Consider the following 21704-nt stretch of genomic DNA (forward strand, 5'->3'; position numbering starts at 1 on the left):
ACACAGATGTTAGTTTCGTTTTCATTCTCTCAATCTCACTCATTAAAAGAGGAAGTGGTGAATGACTATCAGGACTGAAAACTGATTAACAGTGCAGCTGACTGAACTTCTAGCTACCTATTTTCAAAAGGGGTGCTTACCCCAACATGGGCTGTTCTCCTGCTATTTGTCAACTCTCTGACTCCATAGGGAAGAGATCCCCAAACCTTTTTGATCATGTATTCCATCAGCAAAAAATACTTCAGAAAACCTACCCAATATAATTTGTTGCTGTTTCTACATGCATATTACTGTACTAATATACTATGTACATTATAAAACCTGCACAAAATTAAGAGTTAAAAAAGGATAAGTTAAAGAGGAAGTAAAAACTATATTTTATTTTAAAATTTTATGTATTTGTCTTACAAACTGTGGTGCTCTGTGAGCCCAGACTTTTAGACTCTCTTCTCATTTTCTTATTTACAAACTGGCTCTGGGTTAACTTTTCTCAGACCAAATCTATTTCCAAAGTAACGGCACCCCGTGTTACAATATTGTGGGCTTAGTCCTTAGAGCTTCACAGAAGCATGTACTGCAAATATTCAGGCACTCCAAAAATTGATATTCACATCAAGAATGAGACAGTATATCTTTATGTTTGTAGCTCCCTAAGAAGCAAAGCTGTGTATTACTGATGAAGTTTAAAAGCTTTTTTTTTTTTCTTTGTCTGCATCTTCCTACACAGAGAAGCAGACAGAAATCCTCTTCTCTCTCTATTTTGTCAAGTCTTCTGTTTAGCCACAGTGGTCAGGGACAGAGACACCACAGGTTAATGAGCTGGATCAGGCTTCTCCAGAGCTGCTTAATTTGCACTTGCATCATGTCTCAAATACACAATGGTATTTCTAGGTGTCACTGATTCTGGTGGATGTGTTACAAGTGTCAGTGGCTTGAGCCTACCTGGAAGCTTAGACCTACAGAAGAGCTTAGTATCTGCAGCACTGAGTGTTATGATGCTGGCACTGATGTTCTTCAGCAGAACTGGAGCTCCTGGAAAAACACAATGGCTTCCTGTACAGTTCTGGAAAGGAATTGCATGCTTCAATAAAATTATACTGAAAAATCATTGTACTAAGTAAAGAAACTGTGCCCTGTAGGGTATACTAAAGCTTTCTGCGAGGAAATAGTGAAGACAGTGGTACTTGGAAAATTGCTGATGTTTTCAAAATGCAAAACTGAGGGAATGATAGTGAGATGAACTCTTACATTCATGTAAACTAATATAATTTGTTGGATTCAGGAAGAAGGAAATTAGGATAGGCTTTGGAAAATGACATTTTCTGCAAACTAATTCTTCTTCCTGACCTGGAAGAAGACAAATAAATTCTTACTGCCCTATATACATTAAAATGATATAAATTTTCTATGTAAACAAAATTCCAGTTTTGACAGACTGGAAAAGATGATAGCAAAATGGAAATACACATATCATAAAAACAGACAGACATTTTGATTTGTAATATTAGAAAGTTTCATTCTGAACTTTTTTTTTTTTTTTTTTATGAGGTTACTACTTCTCAGCTGATCTTGCTTCTTCAGTTCTGCAGTCAAATAATAATGTCATTTTCCTGATATTTCAGCTCCCAACCTCAGTTTGTCCTTTCCAAATTCATTTCTGTTTGGATTGAGAGAGCTATCAATCATGCAGCTTAATCAAAGTATGCTATTCTTTGTAGCTGTCAGTGCTATCCAAAGTAAGTTTCATGTATATTAATATTGTAATTTTATTTAAGCTTTTGAGCAAATAATGAGATACCTTGTGGGACACTGAGGAGGGAATAGAAGTCATCAAGACTAATAAGTGAGAGAAATGTATATTACAGAACAATGCTAAAGTCTTTTAATCATTGTCCAATTTGTCCAATTTCTGGTTCCACATGAAGCCTATGAGTAATTTCAGCTTCTCTTCCATAAATTACAATCAATTACATGTTTCCCACTTTAATTGCTGATGCATCATACCATCATATAAAATATTAGTTACCATTCCCTACATATTAGGCTGGGGAGTCCCTCACAAACATCCAGGTGTAAGATTCAAGTCATTTTTGAAAAGGCAGCTCTGGGGAGGTAGAGAAGTTTTTCCAGAACTGCTGGTAAATTGGAGAAGACAGTAGAAATAAGAGTGATTTCATTGTTTAAGTCAGCAGAGAGAGGTGGCTTGCAGGCTGCACGCTAATGCCTATGCTGCCTTCAGGTCTGTCAACTAAAATTAATGACTTGCTGCAAACTAGAATGGACTGTTTTCTGTGAGCTGCTGGGGAAAAAAATAAAAATAAAAAAAATTAGCAAGGTCACATTCCATGAGAACTGTGTTCTCATTAACCTCAACCCAGCCTACTAATCAGTAAAAAATAAAATTCTAGTGTAGGTATGACAAAAAGGCAGTACTATCTGATTATATTTGGGATACCAACAAGAGTTAAGGAAGCTTGTTCTATAAAAAACACATTTAGCTAGATAAGATCTAGGAGGAGCAAAACCATATTTACTGAAATTAAAAGAAGCAAATATGAATATATTCCATACCTGAGAATGAAATATGGTCCTATGATATTCCCACTAACATTATGAATTTCTTTTATAAAGCACAGACTCTGTAGGCATTTTAATTGCCTTTCTTAATTTTCCACATTGATAAATATTAATCATGAAGATGTGTTTTCTTTATGTTAAAGAAGGGCCACAATGGTTTTGTTTCATATTGTTTAAACTCCTTAGGAGATTTCATAATTGAAAAAAAAAAAAAAAAAAAAAGAGGGGGGAGGAAGAAGGGGAGGAAGCTGAGACTTTGGATTCTTTGCCAAAAAATAGTGTATTTTGATTTATAGCCAGGATACTCTGCCCAAACCAAGTCAAAAGCTATGTGCAAAACCACACCACATTGTATCTTCATTTTTTCTTTCATAAACTTAAACTTGATGTTGTATTTCTTCAGACAGGAAAATATTTTTTTTTTCTCTTGAGTGAGTGCTAAGAAAACCCATGAAGCTAACTTAAAACAACAGAAGAAAAACCACAGTACATTTTAGAACTGAAGATAAGGCAGCCTACAGAAAAACATGAATAAAGTTTAAGATCATCAAAATTTATTTCAAATACCACATCTTAAATAATACAGGAGAAAATTTAATGATTTTGCATGATATAAATTGATATAATGATGACTAGTTGTCAGCAAACTATGCCATTATGCCAGGCACTGTGCACACAGTAACTCAGTCCACACCCCAATAAGCTCACAGCCTGCAGTGAAGCAGCCAGCCTCCAGCAGCTCTTTGGAGCTACTAGCCATCCTTGAAAGGAATAACTTTCTAAGAGGTTCTCAGGAGTATGTGTCTTTCTTATTTTACAGTCTCCCTGTGTGCTGTGGATTGGATGTTAGGAAAAGGCTCTTCACTGAGAGAGGGTGGTCGGGCACAGAAACATGCTTTCTGGGACAGTGGTCACAGCATCAAGCTGCTGGAGTTCAAGAAGAATTTGGACAGCTTTCAGATACATGGTCTGATTTTGGGGTGGTTCTGTGAGGGGTCAGGAGTTGTACTTAATGATCTGCAGTTGGAGCACAGAAACCCTACGCGATGCTGCAGGCTGGGTGAGGAGTGGCAGGAAAGCTGACTGGCAGAAAGTGACCTGGGGGTATTGGTTGATAGCTGGCTGAATATGAGCCAGCAGTGTTCTCAGGTGGCCAAGAAGGCCAACAGCATCCTGGCTTGGATCAGAAACAGTGTGGCCAGAAGCTCTAGTGAAGTGATTTTCCCCTGTACTTGGCTCTGGTGAGGCTGCACCTCTGTTCAGTTTTGGGCCCCTCAGCACAAGAAAAACATCGAGGCCCTGAAATGTGTCCAGAGAAGGGCGACGAAGCTGGTGAGGGGTCTGGAGAACAAGTCTTATAGGGAGCAGCTGAGGGAGCTGGAGTTTAAAGCCTAGGGAAAAGGAGGCTCGGAGGAGACCTTATGGCACTGTATAGTTACCCTAGAGGAGGCTTTACTGAGGTAGGAATCAGGCTCTTCTCACAAGCACCAAGTGATAAAATAAAGAGAAATGACCTCAAGTTGTGCCAGGGAAGGTTTAGGTTGGATATTTGGAGGAATTTCTTTACTGAGAGATTTTTGTGGCATTGGAGCAGGCTGCCCAGGAAAGTGGTTGAATCACAAACCCTAGAAGTTTTCAAGAAGTATGTAGGTGTAGAACTTAGTAGCATGGTGTAATGGTGGACTTTAGTATTAGGTTATAGACTGGGCTAGATGATCTTAGAGGTCTTTTCCAACCTGCTTGATTCTACAGTTCTATGATCCTTGTAGGTCCCTTCCAACGCAGAATATTCTGTTCTGAGTCAAAATTAATTTTGATTATGCTAATATTTATCATATTTGAGATATTGTACCTTTAGAAACAGATAACCTAAACTAAGTTTGAGGAATCACATAATTCTCTGGAAGAATAATAATAATCTTATATTTCTTTTGCCACATGGTAAAGGCAATGCTGTTCTCCTTTTTCACATCTTGAATTTTTTCTATGAAGCATTACTGAAGACATTTAAGATCTCTCTCTCATTTTTTCTTTATGAGCTAGCAAGTTTGTCTTTTTTCTTGTCACCTGGGAAAAGAAAAAACATACTCAATGAACTTTGCTGTTGTTCCTAATTTGGAAAATAGCTGTGGGAACAAGTGGAGCCTTGCTAGGAAAAGAGGAATCTACACCTGTTATGACTGATACAAGTTGATGATTCAAGCCTTGCATCTTTGGCCTTCCTTGTTTAAAAGAGCCACTGAAGAGTTAGTCCAGGTTCATCCCAGAGCTAATTTCTTGATCATCTTACTATGATGCCTGACTTGAAAAGTTGTTCAGCTCAGGCTGTTGTGTATACACAAGGCTACTTTAGATTTTAAATCTTTATTTTAAATCTCAGCTGTCACTGGAAACATCTCTCTCTGTCTCTGCATGAAGTGCAGGGTGAGCAAGATAAATAGACGTCTTAGCTAGGAGGCTGACTTAAGCATGCAGCATTAGGAGAGGTAATTCCTGGACTGGGAATACACTCCTACTACTAAACTTTAACATACTGCATCTCAGTGACATTGCATTCTTCAGTCACACACTTCCCTGTCATCTGTTATCTGTCAAAAGCCATAGTATCTCCTATAGTTTACAACAGCAACAAAACCCAGAAACTTAAGTGATTAGTGCTTAAGTAACTTAATTGTTTGTTTGGAAAGGAGTCCTATCTATTGTGGTGTGTGTGAAGTCTCTGATGTATGTATTATCAGTCTCTGAATGCTTGCAAAAAACACATTGAATACCTAAAAAAAAGGTATAGTAATTTAGGGGTATTATATAATTCTCGTATCACAAAATGGTGACAACCCTTACAAGTATCAGAAATTAAAATGATGGACTCCTTATAAACGGTCTTCTTATATTGGCAGGCATGACTAGGGAGTAGATCAGTGGTGATCCACACCTGGGGAGAAACAGCAAGGATTTCCAAAGAACTACCTGTTGCTGAAAGACAAGAAAAGGAATACCTAAGAAATGAAGAAAACAAATGAACTTGTCTCTCTGGGATTTTGGTGAGTGTCTACCAGCATTTAAAGCATGGTGTGGTCTCCAACACTCACTCAAAAAACTCACAGAGAAACAGCTCTGTGCTCTGATGAAATTCATTGTATTGCCTTTCGTGCTGTAGGCAATCCTGTCCAGTGACAGGATGCCAGAAGTGATGTGTTTATTTCTAATGTTTCGCATCATTTTACGTATTAATGTCATGTCAGTTTTACTAGTCGGAGGCATGACTGTGCACCACATGCAGGTACCTGCAGTCCGTGTGTTTAGGGGTAATCCCGGCATGGGGTCTCAGTAATGACAGCTACTGGGTTAAGCAGAACAAAATCAGCTCGTCCTTAACACAAAATGCTGAAAAAGGCAGGAAGAAAGTGACATCTTCTGGCCAGAGAACAGATTTGCACAGCCCGCAGACACCAGCTCGCGTGTTTTAGGGAGAGCAAGGGAGTCGTCATCGTCTTTACCGAAATCTCCATTTGCTTTTAAAAATAAATGTTAGTGGTGATACCTAATTGTTGTCCACTGATATCATTGAACCTTGTAATCTGGGCAATCTTAGTAGTCTACTACTAGTATTTGGTCACTGATGTTTTTGAATTGGGTTGCACTAGATAGATGAACTCTAAATAAGTGAAAAAACACTTTTTTTCAACTATTTTTGGTTTTAAAACTTTTAATGAATATTCATTACTTAAGGGAATAGAAAGAATAATACATCTGTAGTGATATATGGTAATGGCATCTTCATTATCTTGTCCTAATGCTATATGGCATGCAAATAAGTGTTCGTCCTAATGCAGAGACTAAATTTATGCAAAGGAGAGTTTCATATATTATAACACAGATGGTAAATTCCAACACCCAATTTCTTTCAGTGTCTGAAAACTGATGGACAGCTTAGGTTGCTGAGTGGCTGAAATGCTCCAGGATAATTTAGTTCAGAAAACTTTTATATTATTCTTTCTGCATACTGAATTTACTAGAAGTCTTTTGAAAGTCACCATAAAATTTCCATGATTTAAATGTTACCTGTCAGTATAGACATTGATGAATAGAATTGGTGGTGAGAGCTGAGGAAATCATACAAGAGGGTTTTGTTTGTTTGTTTGTTTCTGTTGGTTGTCTCAGCTGATGTGCCAATTTAAGATCATCTGAGACTTTATCAAGATGTGTAAACATTCTCCTAAAAGTTGCCTGGGGCTTAGTAACTTGGGGAAATCAATGACTTTCTATGGTGTACTTGAACTTAAGCTGTGACACTAGAAATGGAAAAAATTAAATAGACTAACAAGTCTCTTTTTCAATAGATGGTTGGGGATGTCTGTGATAGGGGCAAGAAAAAAACATCCTTCCCCTACTCCTCCTCCCCACTCCTTTCCCTTGAAAATAGATAAATAGATAGATAGATAGATAGATAGATAGATAGATAGATAGATAGATAAATACATAAGTGTTTTGGTAACGAAATACCAGACCTTGATCATGCTTCTAGTTAGGTACATCGGTGCTTTGCCATTGCCCTTAATTTCACCAAGATAACTATATACCTTTCTCCTTGTGGATCTTCAATTATTCACCAACCCTTTGTATGGAAATTACACTTCCACATACAGCTTTTTTTTTTCTCTGTTTTGTTCTCAAATTATACGTTAATACTTTTTTCCAAAAATCTTTTCTGCTTTATCCTTCTCAGCAACAATCTCTATCTACTGTTTTTCAGGAAAATTAGTGCACCATGTCTTGTGTTAGGCTGCATTTCAGTCTTTGGACTGTGTTTCTGTGATTCCTTCCATCCAGTGATGATGAACATCTATAAGTCTTTATAATCCTGTGTGCAATTTCATCATCTTTTTAATCACCATTACCAACATTAGAGTAACAAAAAGTATTTTGACTCCAGTTATCATGTCTTGATGAATGGGTTGTAGAATTTCCTTCCTCATCATTTTTCATTAAAATGTCCAACAGTTTAAACAATTTTCTGAAAAACATCAAGTGTCATATCATGTTTCCTGGCTGGTTTCACTCTGTCAAAGCAATTTATCAGCTGGCTCATTTGGTCCCTGAAGTTTGGGAGCAAACATTTTGCCATGTGCACTTCTGTCACATTCTGCATTGTGCTAAGTGGATTTCCTTTTGGAGGCTGGGAGTCACATCTGTCTCAGAAAGAATAACAAGGGTCAGGCAGGAGAAAAGAAAGATTTGTGTCTCTTTAAAAGTGACTTTTTGTGCCTTTTTGCCTATTGCAGAAATTATTCTTCAATTTATCCAGAACAATAACAATATATTTCTTCTGTGGAAACAAATTTAATCATAGGGTATATTGGCCAGTGAAATCATTGGAATAACAAATCAAATCAAGATACCTTATGTACTTATTTCTACGTACTTAATTCCTTATGCCTTAAAGGGTGGGGGTAGGAGGTCGGGGTTGTATTCATCATATTTCTTAAATATGTGTTATCATTACTTATATCTCTGAGGTTTTGGTTGTGTTTTTGTTGTTGCTTCTTTTTTCTTTTCTTTTCTTTTCTTTTCTTTTCTTTTCTTTTCTTTTCTTTTCTTTTCTTTTCTTTTCTTTTCTTTTCTTTTCTTTTCTTTTCTTTTCTTTTCTTTTCTTTTCTTTTCCTTTCTTTTCTTTTCCTTTCTTCTCTTCTCTTCTCTTCTCCTCTTCTCTTCTCTTCTCTTCTCTTCTCTTCTCTTCTCTTCTCTTCTCTTCTCTTCTCTTCTCTTCTCTTCTCTTCTCTTCTCTTCTCTTCTCTTCTCTTCTCTTCTCTTCTCTTCTCTTCTCTTCTCTTCTCTTCTCTTCTCTTCTCTTCTCTTCTCTTCTCTTCTCTTCTCTTCTCTTCTCTTCTCTTCTCTTTTCCATTGCCCTGGGACTGGCTGGGCATCAGTCACTGGTGGTGAGCAACTACATTTTGTATTACTTGCTTTGTGTATTCTTTTTGTGGTGGTGGTTGTTTTTTCATTCTTTTCTTTCCTCTATTTTTCTTACCTTTTTGCTGTTGTTGGTGTTTGGTGGTTGCTTTTGTTTGTTTCTTTCTTTTTTAAATGTCCTTATCTCTGCCCATGAGTTCTGGTACTTCTCAATTCTCTCCCCCATCCCACTAGGAAGGGGAGTGGGCTAATGACTGTGGTGTTTAGCTGCCTGCTAATAACAGCCATAACAGAAGTGTAACCCTTGGGGGCATATTCCCCTAACACAGCATTTCTAGAAATAAATTTGAAGAAAAGATACTTAGTACTATTTTAACTATTTATTTTGAAATATTTAGTGTACTCCTTATCTTCATATAAAAATGCTAAAAACAGTAAAGTGAATTACAGCTGAGGAGTTGTAGTTGCATTAATAAAACACTGGCTTGATAAAGTGTATAAATGATTGCTAGATGGTGGTGGTGGTTTCACCCTGATGAACAGCTAAACTCCACCACATCACTTTGCTTTCTGACCTGCCCACGATCCCTTGAAGGATTCCTGAGCAGTTGGGTTTCCCCATTCAAGCCCATTGCATAATTAATGCTACACACTGACTCCATATAGCATCAGTTGCATGCTGTGTAGAGAGGATTCTCCCTTTGAATGTCCGATGTAACATGGGTAGTCATGGTGCCAGGAAGAGCTGTGCTTCTGTACCAACAACTTCTGAAGAGTCTTAACCCCCCTCATATGCTGTTACTATCTCCTTTTCAGTTGGAGTGTAGTGGGCTTCTGATCCTTGATACCCCTGACTCCAAAACCCAGAGGTTGACTTTGAGTTTCTCCTGGGGTTTTCTGCCAGAGGCTCCAGGTGAGGCCATGCTCCCCAGCTGCAGTGAGTGTAAAGGCTATTTTTCAAAGCTGGTCCAGTACAGACAGGACCCAGGGCTACCTCATGAGTTATTTCTTTTTTGTTTTGTCTGAAAGCCTGTTGTTGCTCAGGGCCCCACTCAAAATAGTTTCTCTTTTGAGTCACTTGATATAGAGGACTCACAAGCTGACAATAGCCTGGCACATGCATTCTCCAGAGCCCTAAGAAAGCTTGTGTTTCTTTCCTGTTAGTTGATGGAGACAGAGTTGTTGTCTTATTGATCATATCCATGGGGATGTGGCAATCTTTCTTGCCATTTTACTCCCAAGAACTGAATCTCTTGTGCAGGTTCTTTAACCTTACTCTGTTTAACAACAAAATCAGCTTTCTGAAGAATTTGGATTATTATCTTCCCTCTCTCAACTACTTCTGTTGTGTCACCCCACACAATGATTCCATCAATGTACTGCAGGTGTTCAGGAGCTTCCTCCTGTTCCAGAGCAGACCAGATCAGTCCATGGCAAATGGTAGGGCTGTGTTTCCACTCCTGGGGCAGCTGATTCCAGGTGTACTGGATGCCCCTCCAAGTAAAAGCAAACTGTGGCCTGCACTCTGCTGCTAGAGGGATGGAGAAACATGCATTAGTGATATCAGCTGTGTCACACCACTTGGCTGCACTTGATTCTATTTTATATTGAAGTTCTAGCATGTCTGGCACAGAGGTGGTGTGGCTTCATTCAGGCCACGATAGTCCAATGTTAGTCTCCACTCTCTGTTAGATTTTTGTACTGGCCATACGGGACTGCTAGGGGGTGAGTGAATCTTGCTGATCACTTCCTGGCTCTCCAGTTGATGAATTAGTTTAAGGATGGGAATCAGGGAGACACGGTCGGTGTGATACTGCCACCAGCGCACCACTGTGGTAGCAATCAGCACCTGTGGTTTTTCAGCCCTCAGCAACCCCATAACAGAAGGGTCTTCCAAGAGACTGGGCAAGGTGGACAGTTGCGTATTCTCCATACTTAAGGCAGCTATAACAAAAGACCACTAATAAATTGTCTTTGGGGTCCTTAAGTACCTGCTCTTGAGGTAGTCTATGCCAAAGATGCATGGAGCCTCTGGGCCAGTCACAGTGTGGTGGTTTTGACACTCACTCCCAGTTAGGCTTACTTCGTCCTCCAATAGAGCTATTTATTGGGATCCCTCTGCCACTTCAGAAATATAGATGGGTTCTGTCCTTTTTGAGGTTGATGGCATTAGGGTACAATGTGCACCAGAGTCCATTAAAGCCTTATATGTTTGTTGGTCTGATGTGCCAGGACATCAGATCCAAACAGCCCAGTAAATCCAGTTATCCCTTTCCTCTGCTTGGCCAGAGGCAAGGCCCTTCTAGTCCTGGCTGGAGTATCCATCACTTAATTCTAAGCACAATGTGAAGCAGAGGTCCTTTCATTAGGGTCAGGAGTAACATCAGCCCTTCTACTCCTTTTGGAGGACTCCCAACATAAACTGGAGCTGTAATTTTTCTAGGGCAACCCCTCTTGACTATTTTTCCTTTCAGTTCATGTACCTGAGCTTCTAGAGTTGAGGAAGGTTCACCATTGTGTGGAATAATTACTGGAGGTGACTTACTAAGACTAAAGGTATGTCCACATCTTAAGAGAAGGTTCAGCACTGAGGAAAATTCCAGGGTGAGATGTGGCAGATATGTCAGGAATCTGTTCCACGATAGTCCTCTTGGCAACATAACATGCAGCCTTAGATAGTGGCACCACCACAGGAGCTTGGTGTGCTGACTGAGAGAAATACCATGGAGGGTAGAGTGACATGGAAACAATGTGGCCAGGTTCCATGATATCACCACAGGGATGGGGAATTTGGTGGTACTATGGAACTGATAGACTGCATGGACAACCCTGAGCCAAACCGATAAAATGCATAGCCAGACCTTAGCCAGCAGTTTTCTGTTTTTGTCAAAATCTTGTCCTCTGGGTGAACTTTGCTCATTATAATCTCATTATAATGACAAAACACACCTCCATCCTGAAGGCTACCTGCCTCCAAAGTACAACCACCCTTTGCATGCCCTCTGATTTTCTCTAAGCCTGTATCTTTAAAGCTGAAGTAAGAAAATCCTGTACCTATAATAACAATGGTTTGTATGTGTAGAGTCATTTAAGCTCCATCTGAAAGTAAGAACGTTGTGTAAAAATAGCTCAAGAGAGGAAGAAAGTTAGGAAAGATAGCACAGACAAGCCAGGAGGACATCACTGACTTCTGAGATGAGTCAATGGGCTCAAACTCTTTTCTCTCTCTTGCCCTCCCCTCTCCCTTCCCCCCCCCTCCCCCCCCCATACAGATACCTATTGGGTGAGATATGGGCCCTTGGTGATACTGAGAGCTTCCCCAGGAAACCTAACATTCTTTATGGAGTTGTTTCCTAAGTTAACTTATTTGCAGTTGGCCATATTAGTCATATTTTTGTTATTTGCACATGCTTTGTAGAGAGTGTGTTTCTCACTAGCAATCCAAAAGAACCTGTACTCCTGTTGCTTCAATAAACTGCACCAGTTAGTAATCTACTAGGCTGAATAAGAATCATAAGATTTGTGCATCCGTGATCATGGTAGTTCAATATATTGAATGTCAATGGACATACAGTGCTGAATTGGGCATTGCTCAGAATCTAAGCCAGTCACCCCTGGCCCCTCTGATATCTAAGGACAAGCTGGAATTCAAGGGAGTTTAGCTCCTGCCAAACTTCTTTACCCTTTAATGAAGCACATCCCGCCTCCTCATGTCCTCCCTGTGGTCACACACGTAAAGATAATTTTTCCCTCAAGCAGGAAAGCAGTGACACATAGTAGCTGAGATACTGGGCTATGTGCTTGAGAAGGAAGATACATGTTCTTCAAGGTGCTGGAGTTGTTGGGACAGTTACTCCACAGCCAAAATTCAGGCCCATAAGGAAAGGGAGATTTTACAAATTTTATGAAATTTATGAATTTTCTTCATATTGCCAGAGCTAGCCAACCAATAAATCCACTGTTGGTTTCTCTCCATCACTCCAGTTCATTGCTGCCAGTGCACTGGAGTACAATGATTCACTCTGTACAAACTTCTTCCAAATGGACTGCTTGCACCAGATATCATTTGGCTTTTTGGGTGCCTGGTCATTGTCCAGATCACTATTAGCTGTCTCCAGCATGGCTAATTCCCTCAGGTCCTGAAGACTTCTCTCCATGGTGGTCGACTCGCCTGGGTGATATACAACGTGGTCCTTGAAGGGATATCCTTCCTTCATGCTTGACAGGAGTCACCTCCAGAGGCTTGTGCCTCTTTCCCAACTGCTCTGTCAACAGCCCTTTCCCAGGAGAGGGATCCCAGCTGTCTGGCTACCAGCCTCAGTATCCCAGTATTAGGGCAGCTAGGTGAGAAAGTGCTCACCTAGGTGAGATCTGAAATCTTTTCATATATCTCACAGCTCACTCAGGGATAGGGATTGGGTGTTTTCTGGCTTTTTTATGATTTCTGTCCTGCTGTTCTTGTGATGGTCCTGCCCTGCAGCAGCCTGCCCCTTCCACATCTCCCTCATGGAACCTCTTAAGAGGAGCTTCTTCCCTTACAACACAAGCTATTTGACTATAGTCACCACTGACTGTTGGCCCCCTGGGTTAGCCACAGGGTGTGTTACCAGTTTCAGAGACCTCCTCCTCCCCTTGAGGGTGCTGGATAGAGTTAATTATCATTTGCTAGGAGCAGGCCAGGCCCCAGCAGAGTGCAGCAAGCTGGGCATTGCCAGGGTCAGGGCATGCGTCTTTCAAACATTTTGCCAGCTTTTTAGGATTCTGCACTTGTTCAGGGGTGAAGCTCAAAACCATCAGAGGAGACAACCATGACAGGTACCTGTCCATATCCTCCCACACACCTTGCCACCCACCACCACACGGTCTCAAAGCAGTTTCCTGGGTGGTATTCTTAACTAATTGTTCAACTTTAGGAAAAAACAGAAACACAGTTTGCAGATCTGGCAACAGGAGTACCCAAGGATGTTCAAAATATGTAAAAGCTGTTGTAATTAACCCATAGGGAACGGGGAAGGAGGTACTATTCCTTACATCCTCCACCTATTGACTCCCAGAGGAGAAAAAGGAGTGTGTAACTGTTAATATTATACAAGAAAAGGTTCCTGAAATACAGACAGGATAGCAAGGTAGAGCCTGAATACCAGATTACACTCGAGGCCAATGCTTTAGAGCACAGTGAACTGCAAAACAAACAAACAGAACAAACAAACAAGCCACAGCCTTTAACAAGCTCTCAGACCTGATATATAGCATAAGGGCGAACATGGCACAGATCAAATGAAATGGGATCACACAGAAAAATATTGAGAGCAAACCAGCCACAACATGGCCAGCAACTATTAAATAAATATGGTAACTGTAAGTTCTCTCTAAAGCACTTTGGTGATATCTATTGTTATCTCAACCCTTCAAGCCCCACGCTGGGAACCAAAAAGGATTGTGGTGGTTTCATCCAGCTGGGCAGCTGCACTCCACTATCCTGCTCTCTCACTCCGCCTCCTCAAAGGGAGACAGGGAAGAAAGCATGACAGGGAAGAAAAAAGTTTCACAGGATGAGATAAGGATAATTTAACCAAATGGAAAAGATAGAGAAAAACAAGTAAAGGACATGTGGAAGCAAAGAGAGACAAAACAGTTATTCTCAGCTTCTTATCAGCAAGTGATGTTCAGCCACACCTTGGGAAGAAGGGCCTCAGTGTCAGTGGTTTTGGGAAGCACAGATGTTTTCTTAATGAGAAACACACAACCCCCTCCTACCCCTCCCTTCTCCCTCCCAATTCCCAGCTTTATTTGCTTTTTTCTACAGCTTTCATTGCTGAGTGTGCCATTTCACACTATGGAATATCCCTTGGTTGGTTTAGGTAGCTGCCCTGGTGATGTCCCCTCCCCACCTCTTGCCCACCCCCAGCCTGCTGGTTCTGGGGGGTTTGGAGGCAGTCTTGGTGCTGTGCCAGCACCACTCAGCGATAGACACAACACCAGTGTGATACCATTGCTGTTCTAGCTCTAGGTGCAGAGCACAGCACTGTGTGGGAAGCTGCAGGGAAAGTTAACTCCATCCCAGCCAGACACAATATAATGTCAATTTTCATAGGGGAAGATTAAAATTGGGAACACTGTGCCTTAATTTCTTTTGTTCTTATGAATCTGTTTAGTCATATGTGGTGACATCACCTTGAAAAAACAGGTCAGTAGTATGCAGCTGAAGTATAATCATTGTAGTATTAACCCATAAGAATAACAGAACAACAAAAATCGGCATGTTTCTGCTCGAAGTCCTTAAAAGATACCAGGAAATGGTTTGAGAACATGGTTGGCAAACAGGGATATGCTTCAGGGATGCCCACCACAGCTTGAACCATCTTTGGATTAAGCTTGTTGTGAGACAAAGGCTCTAATCCGTGTTTGATAGACTTTTCTTCTGTGAATTTACATAATTACTTTTCAAGCTTGTCTACACTTTGACATTGACAATATGCTGCAGCAGTTAGTTCTCAGTTTAATGACATCTTCTGGGAAAACTACAACCTAACAATATGTATACAAGCTAGCTGTTTTTCTCTTATCAACTTCTGTTACCTACTGCTTAAACTTGTTTACAGTTTTATTCTTCTACAATTCTGAAAATTGATTTTCACATTTAGAGTTTTGTATTACTGGCAAACTTTCTCATCTCACCAAGAACCCTTCTTGCTTTCTTTTACTGCTAAAGTCTACAATAGATCTATTGGTCTATATATTGGTCTATAATAGATCTATTGTTTTTTTCCCTAGTCTTTTCAGGATTTTTGGTGTGCTTTTGGAAGTGCAAATTCACCAATTATTTTTTTCCGCATGCTTACTGATTCCTTCAAATAACTCCTACAAGTTTGTGTAGTGATACTACTCCCTCTGCTGGCTCTTCCTCACTGTATTGTTTGTCTCTGTTGATTTTATTTTTGCTCTGCTGATGTATTGACCAATTTACACATCTGTCACCTAAAAGATTTCTTTCCAGATGCTTTCCAAACTGTAATTAATTAAGAACAGGGTACACTCTGTTCTGGAGGATAGATTTTCCCACATCTTCTTCTTATACTTCTGTAAGAGACAGATGTGCTGCCCTGATATCTTTCCTGGCTATTTGTTCTGACATTCCTGAGCTTGTCTGGGATCAGGAGGGAGTATACTTTGCACACTTTTTGGGGGGATAGGTCACTAGGAGGACAAAAGCAAAGGCACACTTTACAGTTTTCATAGACAGTATCTGTGATCTTGCAAAAGAAAACATAAAATCTCTGGATTCAAAGAAAAGGTCATGTGATCCACTATTAGTATTTTTTTTTTCTCCTGTCACTCAACATATATGAGAAAGATTACATATATATTACATATATTACAAATAGCATCTTAGAAAATAAATTAGGAAGGGCAAAGTGAGTTTTTCCTAATGTTCTAACTGTTGCTGTATGTAGGGTGTGGCATAAAAATTATTAGCCTTATTGATTAAGTTTGATGTCAATTTCATCACCTAGTAAACAAAGTCATATGTCTTCCACAGTACAATTTTGCAGAGATAATTGCTGTACAGTAGCTAGTAGGAAACTGTTCCTTCTCTTTTCCTCTTCACTTTAAAGCCAGGATTATCCCCCTTCTCCCTCTATTTTCTGGCAACTTTTCCTTGGTATGCAGGCTTTCCTTTGTATGCAGTAAGATATAGTGCCTGCAGATAACTTTACATAACACCTATACTGTGGAGGAATCATTAAGTGAAGTAGGTCATGTGAATGTTGAGCAACTAGGAGGTCGCGAGCTAACAAAGTATCGAACGCAGCTCATATGAGTCTGAGAAAGTACGTAAAATCTGGGAGGTTTCAGGGAGGTTTCAGGGAGGTTTCAGGTACAAGGACATGATATTTGTTGGTGGTCTGGGAAAGTACTAACTGTGTTATTTCGGTTGATGGGAGTGAGAAACTAGCTGATAAAATAGAGAAATGTACTAACCAATCATGAGCTTAGCTTTTGCAATATGTATGAGCTAATTATATTGAATTAGATAAAAGACGACTGAGCTATCCAATAAACTGAAGTTCACTGATCACTCATATTGAGCGTCTGTGTCTTCCTTCCGTCGACAACAAATGTCCTCGCAACAAATGGCGCCCGAACAGGGACAAATCTGAATGGGAACAGGGACCTTCTGAACAGGAACAGGAACTTCGCTGGAGTTGAACCTGCGAGCCACGGTTGGATGGAATACAAGGACCGGTCCTGCAACGCAGCTCAGGAGGTGAAAAGGATTACAAATTGCTGAATCCCCGCACCCGAGGCCTGAAAGGTGAATGGAAAAGAAACCTGGAATACCCACACCCGCACCCGCAGCTCGGGAAAGGAGTCCTCGCACCCGGGATGAGCCTATAGAGGGTCCCGCCGGAAAGCGTCGCCGAGGTCTTTGCAAAGGCTGCAACGGTACCGACGTATATAAAGGTATGGAGAGACAAGCGGCGTATGATTTGCTCAAATGCTTTTTAGAAAAGCGGAGCACGCAGCTTATAGACTGCAAAAAGAATTTACCAGGATTATTAGCATATGGGGTAGCTAAGGGTTGTTTTATCAATCCTGATACAGTTTTTGAACAAACAGAGTGGCGTAAATTTGGGGACAAATTGTTTGATGAAAATAAGGCTGCTAAAAAATTATTGAAACCTTGGAGAGCAGTCACTAACGCCTTAGTTATACATCAGGCTGAGCAGAGAGTTGCTGCTGCCGCTACAGAGCGACTGGGATTGCCAGGAAGTGCTGGAGCTGGGGATTGCCCACTGCCGCCTTCAGTGAGAACGGTAACGCTGCCTCAGGGGGCTACGGGGCAATGGGAGCCTCCCCCCCCTCAGTCACCGCCACGAGCAGCGCTGCACTCGGAGTTCCGTGGAATCGAACGGCAGCCGACCCTCACCGTGTGGCGAGTCGGCACAGAGCAGAGGGACGGACATCAGGACCCTGCAGCCTGTCTGACGTAACCATGGAAGCAGCGGCAGCTGTGCTGCTTCTCTCTGGCATTCTTTTTATAAGAGGTTTACCTTGCAATGCAAAAGGGATACTAACTGGAGTGTTAATAATTGTATGTGTTATTCTTAAATGTCCAGGTATTTTGTGTTGAAAGTATTTGTGTAAGGGTAAAGTTTTAAAACAAAGTGTTGCAAGTCACTTCAGGAGGAACACAATGAGAGGCAATACTTGTTTGTTTGCTTATCATTCTAAATTATATTCTTGTGGTATGATTGAGGTTGTGGTATGATTGAGAGTGAGATGTGCAAGAGGCCTCTGAGTGTACAATTGTGTTCTGGGTGTACAAGTGTGCTCTGAGTGTGCAAGTGTGCTCTGGGTGTGCAAGTGTGGTCTGCGGGTGTGAGTGTGCTGTGTACTGTGTTAGTGAGAGCCCATTTATTGCCATAGTACAGGCTGAAATCATAGGAAATTAGTACTGGTCAAGCAAAATCATGTTTCACAAGTATGGGGTCATTGTGTGAAGTAGCCACTAGGAGAAACTTAAGGGAACGTACTGTTTAAAACTTTTTGATCAAAAATGTTATAGAGATTTTGAAATGGTGCTGGAAACAGGTACCCAGTGGATCACTGCAAAGTGGACTGAAGCAGCTTTAGAATCTGCACACGCCAAAGACGACCAGGAAGAGGTTCCTGATAATTATTCTGACAATGACGTGGGTTGTGACACCTCGACAACTGTCAAGAACAGCCTTCGATCACCATCAAGTGATTAGGTTTAAGTGTGTTACTATTAAGTTGTGTTACTTACTATTAATTGTGTTACCATTAAGTGCTTACAGTAATTGTAGTGTTATTAGGGTTAAGTTGTATAGTTGTGTTATGTTATGTATCCTTTCAGAACATGCTTGTTTGGGGTCCCAATAGGGGATCCAAAGGAACTGAGTGAAATGTTAGCACCATATTCTGCCAGTATTACTCTACTCAGTAGATCCCTTTCTGCAAACGTCTCGGATGGAGTAGTTGCTGCCCTGCAAGCTCTTAATAACTCACTGCCATGGGACCCTCAAGAACTGGATCTCCTGGGGTCTGTGGTAGCAGGGAATAGCAGTAGTAACTGGACACAAACATGCTTTGTACTCAATGAAGGGAAACAAAATAAAACGCACTGGACCAACATAACATCGAGGACCCTTGGATTTGAGGCCAATGGACATTACTGTGGATGGAACAACACCGGTAACATTAGTGTACCATTTGGGGCGTATGGAATGGGTGACACCAATTCGATCTGGTTTCAAAGTCAGGCCAAAGCTTTGCCACCTGGCATGTTTTTAATCTGTGGGGACCGTGCATGGCAAGGAATACCAGCTAGTGCTTTTGGGGGTCCGTGTTACCTAGGACGACTCACACTTTTCGCTCCAGATTTGCACTCGTGGCAGAACTCGACAGGGAGCAGAAGAATTAAACGAGAATTAAAAACTTTGGGTTCTGACTGTAATGATGGTGTAGAATTGTGGGGTCCAGCAGAAAGATTCTTTGCTTCTTTGGTACCTGGTGTGGGAACTGCACATGCTTTGACTAACATTAATAAGCTTGCTTGTTGGGCTGTAAAACAATCAAATGTAACAACACAAGTTCTTTCTGAAATGTCGCAAGATATGGAGAGCATAAGACATGCTGTATTACAAAATAGGGCCGCTATTGATTTCTTGTTATTAGCTCAAGGACATGGGTGTGAAGATGTAGAAGGAATGTGTTGCTTTAATCTCTCTGATCATGGGCAATCAATTCACAATCAATTGAAATGGTTAAGGGATCATACACAAAAAATTACGATACAGAATAATTGGTTTGATGATTGGCTTAAATCTGTCTTTGGAAATGTAGGGGGATGGGTTTTTTACTTAATCAAAGAGGGACTTCGCCTTTTGCTTATAATTGTATTGATTATAATTGCTGCACGCATAGTCTTTAGCTGCTTATCTAGGAAACTAGAACAACTCACAGAGAAGGTGTTTGTAGCCCAAAATAAAAACGGGGGAATTGTGGAGGAATGGTTAAGTGAAGTAGGTCATGTGAATGTTGAGCAACTAGGAGGTCGCGAGCTAACAAAGTATCGAACGCAGCTCATATGAGTCTGAGAAAGTACGTAAAATCTGGGAGGTTTCAGGGAGGTTTCAGGGAGGTTTCAGGTACAAGGACATGATATTTGTTGGTGGTCTGGGAAAGTACTAACTGTGTTATTTCGGTTGATGGGAGTGAGAAACTAGCTGATAAAATAGAGAAATGTACTAACCAATCATGAGCTTAGCTTTTGCAATATGTATGAGCTAATTATATTGAATTAGATAAAAGACGACTGAGCTATCCAATAAACTGAAGTTCACTGATCACTCATATTGAGCGTCTGTGTCTTCCTTCCGTCGACAACAAATGTCCTCGCAACACTATACTCTTGTTAAATGAATAATGGCGATGTCATTGACCTTTTATTAGGTTTGATGTACCCCATTATCAACATAAGCTGAAACAGCAGCTAGTGCCATTCTTTCTACAATGTGGGTTAGCAGAATGTTTTCTGTTCCTTCTCTGTGCACACTTTGCTACCTACCATCAACATGAGAAAACAGCCAAGCAACATGAAACTCCAAAGATGTGGAAGTCTGAAGTAAGTTATAGGAAGTGACTAAGAATATTCATTAACTCACAGATCCACACTGTTAACAACTGTGGCTTAGTAGAAGTGAAAATACCTGAATAATTTTTAACCATAGTATCTTGTTTCCTCATGATGGCATTTGAGGTTGCTGCAGATACTTGTAGTTCCCTCTGCCTAGCCTGACATACATGTAAGAAACACCAGTTGGGAAGCTAGTTCCCCAGATTTAACCAATCTGACAGAAATATTTTTATTTAATTGTCCAACAACACACTGCCAAATTGCATCAGATATCCTAAAGAATATATGCACATATTTGGATGGAAAGAGGCCAGCAAAAACATTTACATACACTGTACTTTTCTAATTATTGTATATATCTCTTGTTTATATTTTATTTTGTTTGTTTTTCAAAACATTTTCCCGATTCTTTATCTCCTTTTTATTTTTATTTATTTACTTATTTATTCATTTCTGTGCCATAAATGTTTATGGTCACAGACATTATTATGGGCACTTGCTGAGTGGAAGAACCACACCCCGAGCCTAGAATGATTCTAGCAATTCCTGATTGTGCAACAGTAAAACTACAGAGATTATGCTACAGTTGTTAAAAATATGGAAAGGCTACTGCTATTGTATTTGCACAGATGAGATGATTTATTTCCGAATCCACTGGACAACGGTTGAGCTGTCAAATTTTATATGGTATCATTTTATGTATGTTCTTTTAGAACTTAGAAGACACTATGACCATCAACAGCAAAGGATATAAATACTGCTAATAAATATAAATATAAATATAAATATAAATATAAATATAAATATAAATATAAATATAAATATAAATATAAATATAAATATAAATACTCTCTTCTGAAAGAATTCCAATTTTTGCCTCCCCATGCTATTCCTGTATCTCCTTTTTACTTGCTGCATTTTAAATTTATATTGCAGATTTTTCAAAAAGCAATAGAAAAGCAATGCAATAGAAATGCAATAGAAAGGTAATGCAAGCATATGGCTTAACTCTTTTATTCTATGACATTGTTTTCTCAGATGTCCTGATTATCTTTACTGCACAACCTGTATCTGCTCAGGATGTGACTTTATTGGTAGCAGTTAGCCGTTATTTCTACCACTGAGAATTCCTTGCTCCGAAGTACTAGTCTAGGCAAAAATACCAAGTACAAAAGCTAAAGGAGTACTCCACCCTCTTCCAAAAGTCTGCCTGCCTATCTTGGTCTCCTGTGCTAGGGAGATACAGCTATTTAGATAGCTGAAAAACAACTGACAAAAAGCACACTTGCTGCTGTGCAGTTTATTTTAATTATTTTATCTCAGCTGAACTCTGCAGGCAAATAGGGCCATCAGCAAGGTCAAGATGTGTTACTTACCCCTGGGGAGACAAAGCATTAATATGTACTAAGATGTCATGTTACACTGGCATATTACATGACGTAATCACAGCAGAAAGTAACATAATGAACTATTACTGGCTAGATAGCTGCAGCCAGAGAGTGGTGGTGAATGGCTCTGTCCAGGTGTAGTCTGGTGACAAGTGGTGTCCCTC

The sequence above is a fragment of the Aythya fuligula genome, chromosome Z, assembly GCF_009819795.1.
Source record: "Aythya fuligula isolate bAytFul2 chromosome Z, bAytFul2.pri, whole genome shotgun sequence".
Classification (NCBI taxonomy): domain Eukaryota; kingdom Metazoa; phylum Chordata; class Aves; order Anseriformes; family Anatidae; genus Aythya; species Aythya fuligula.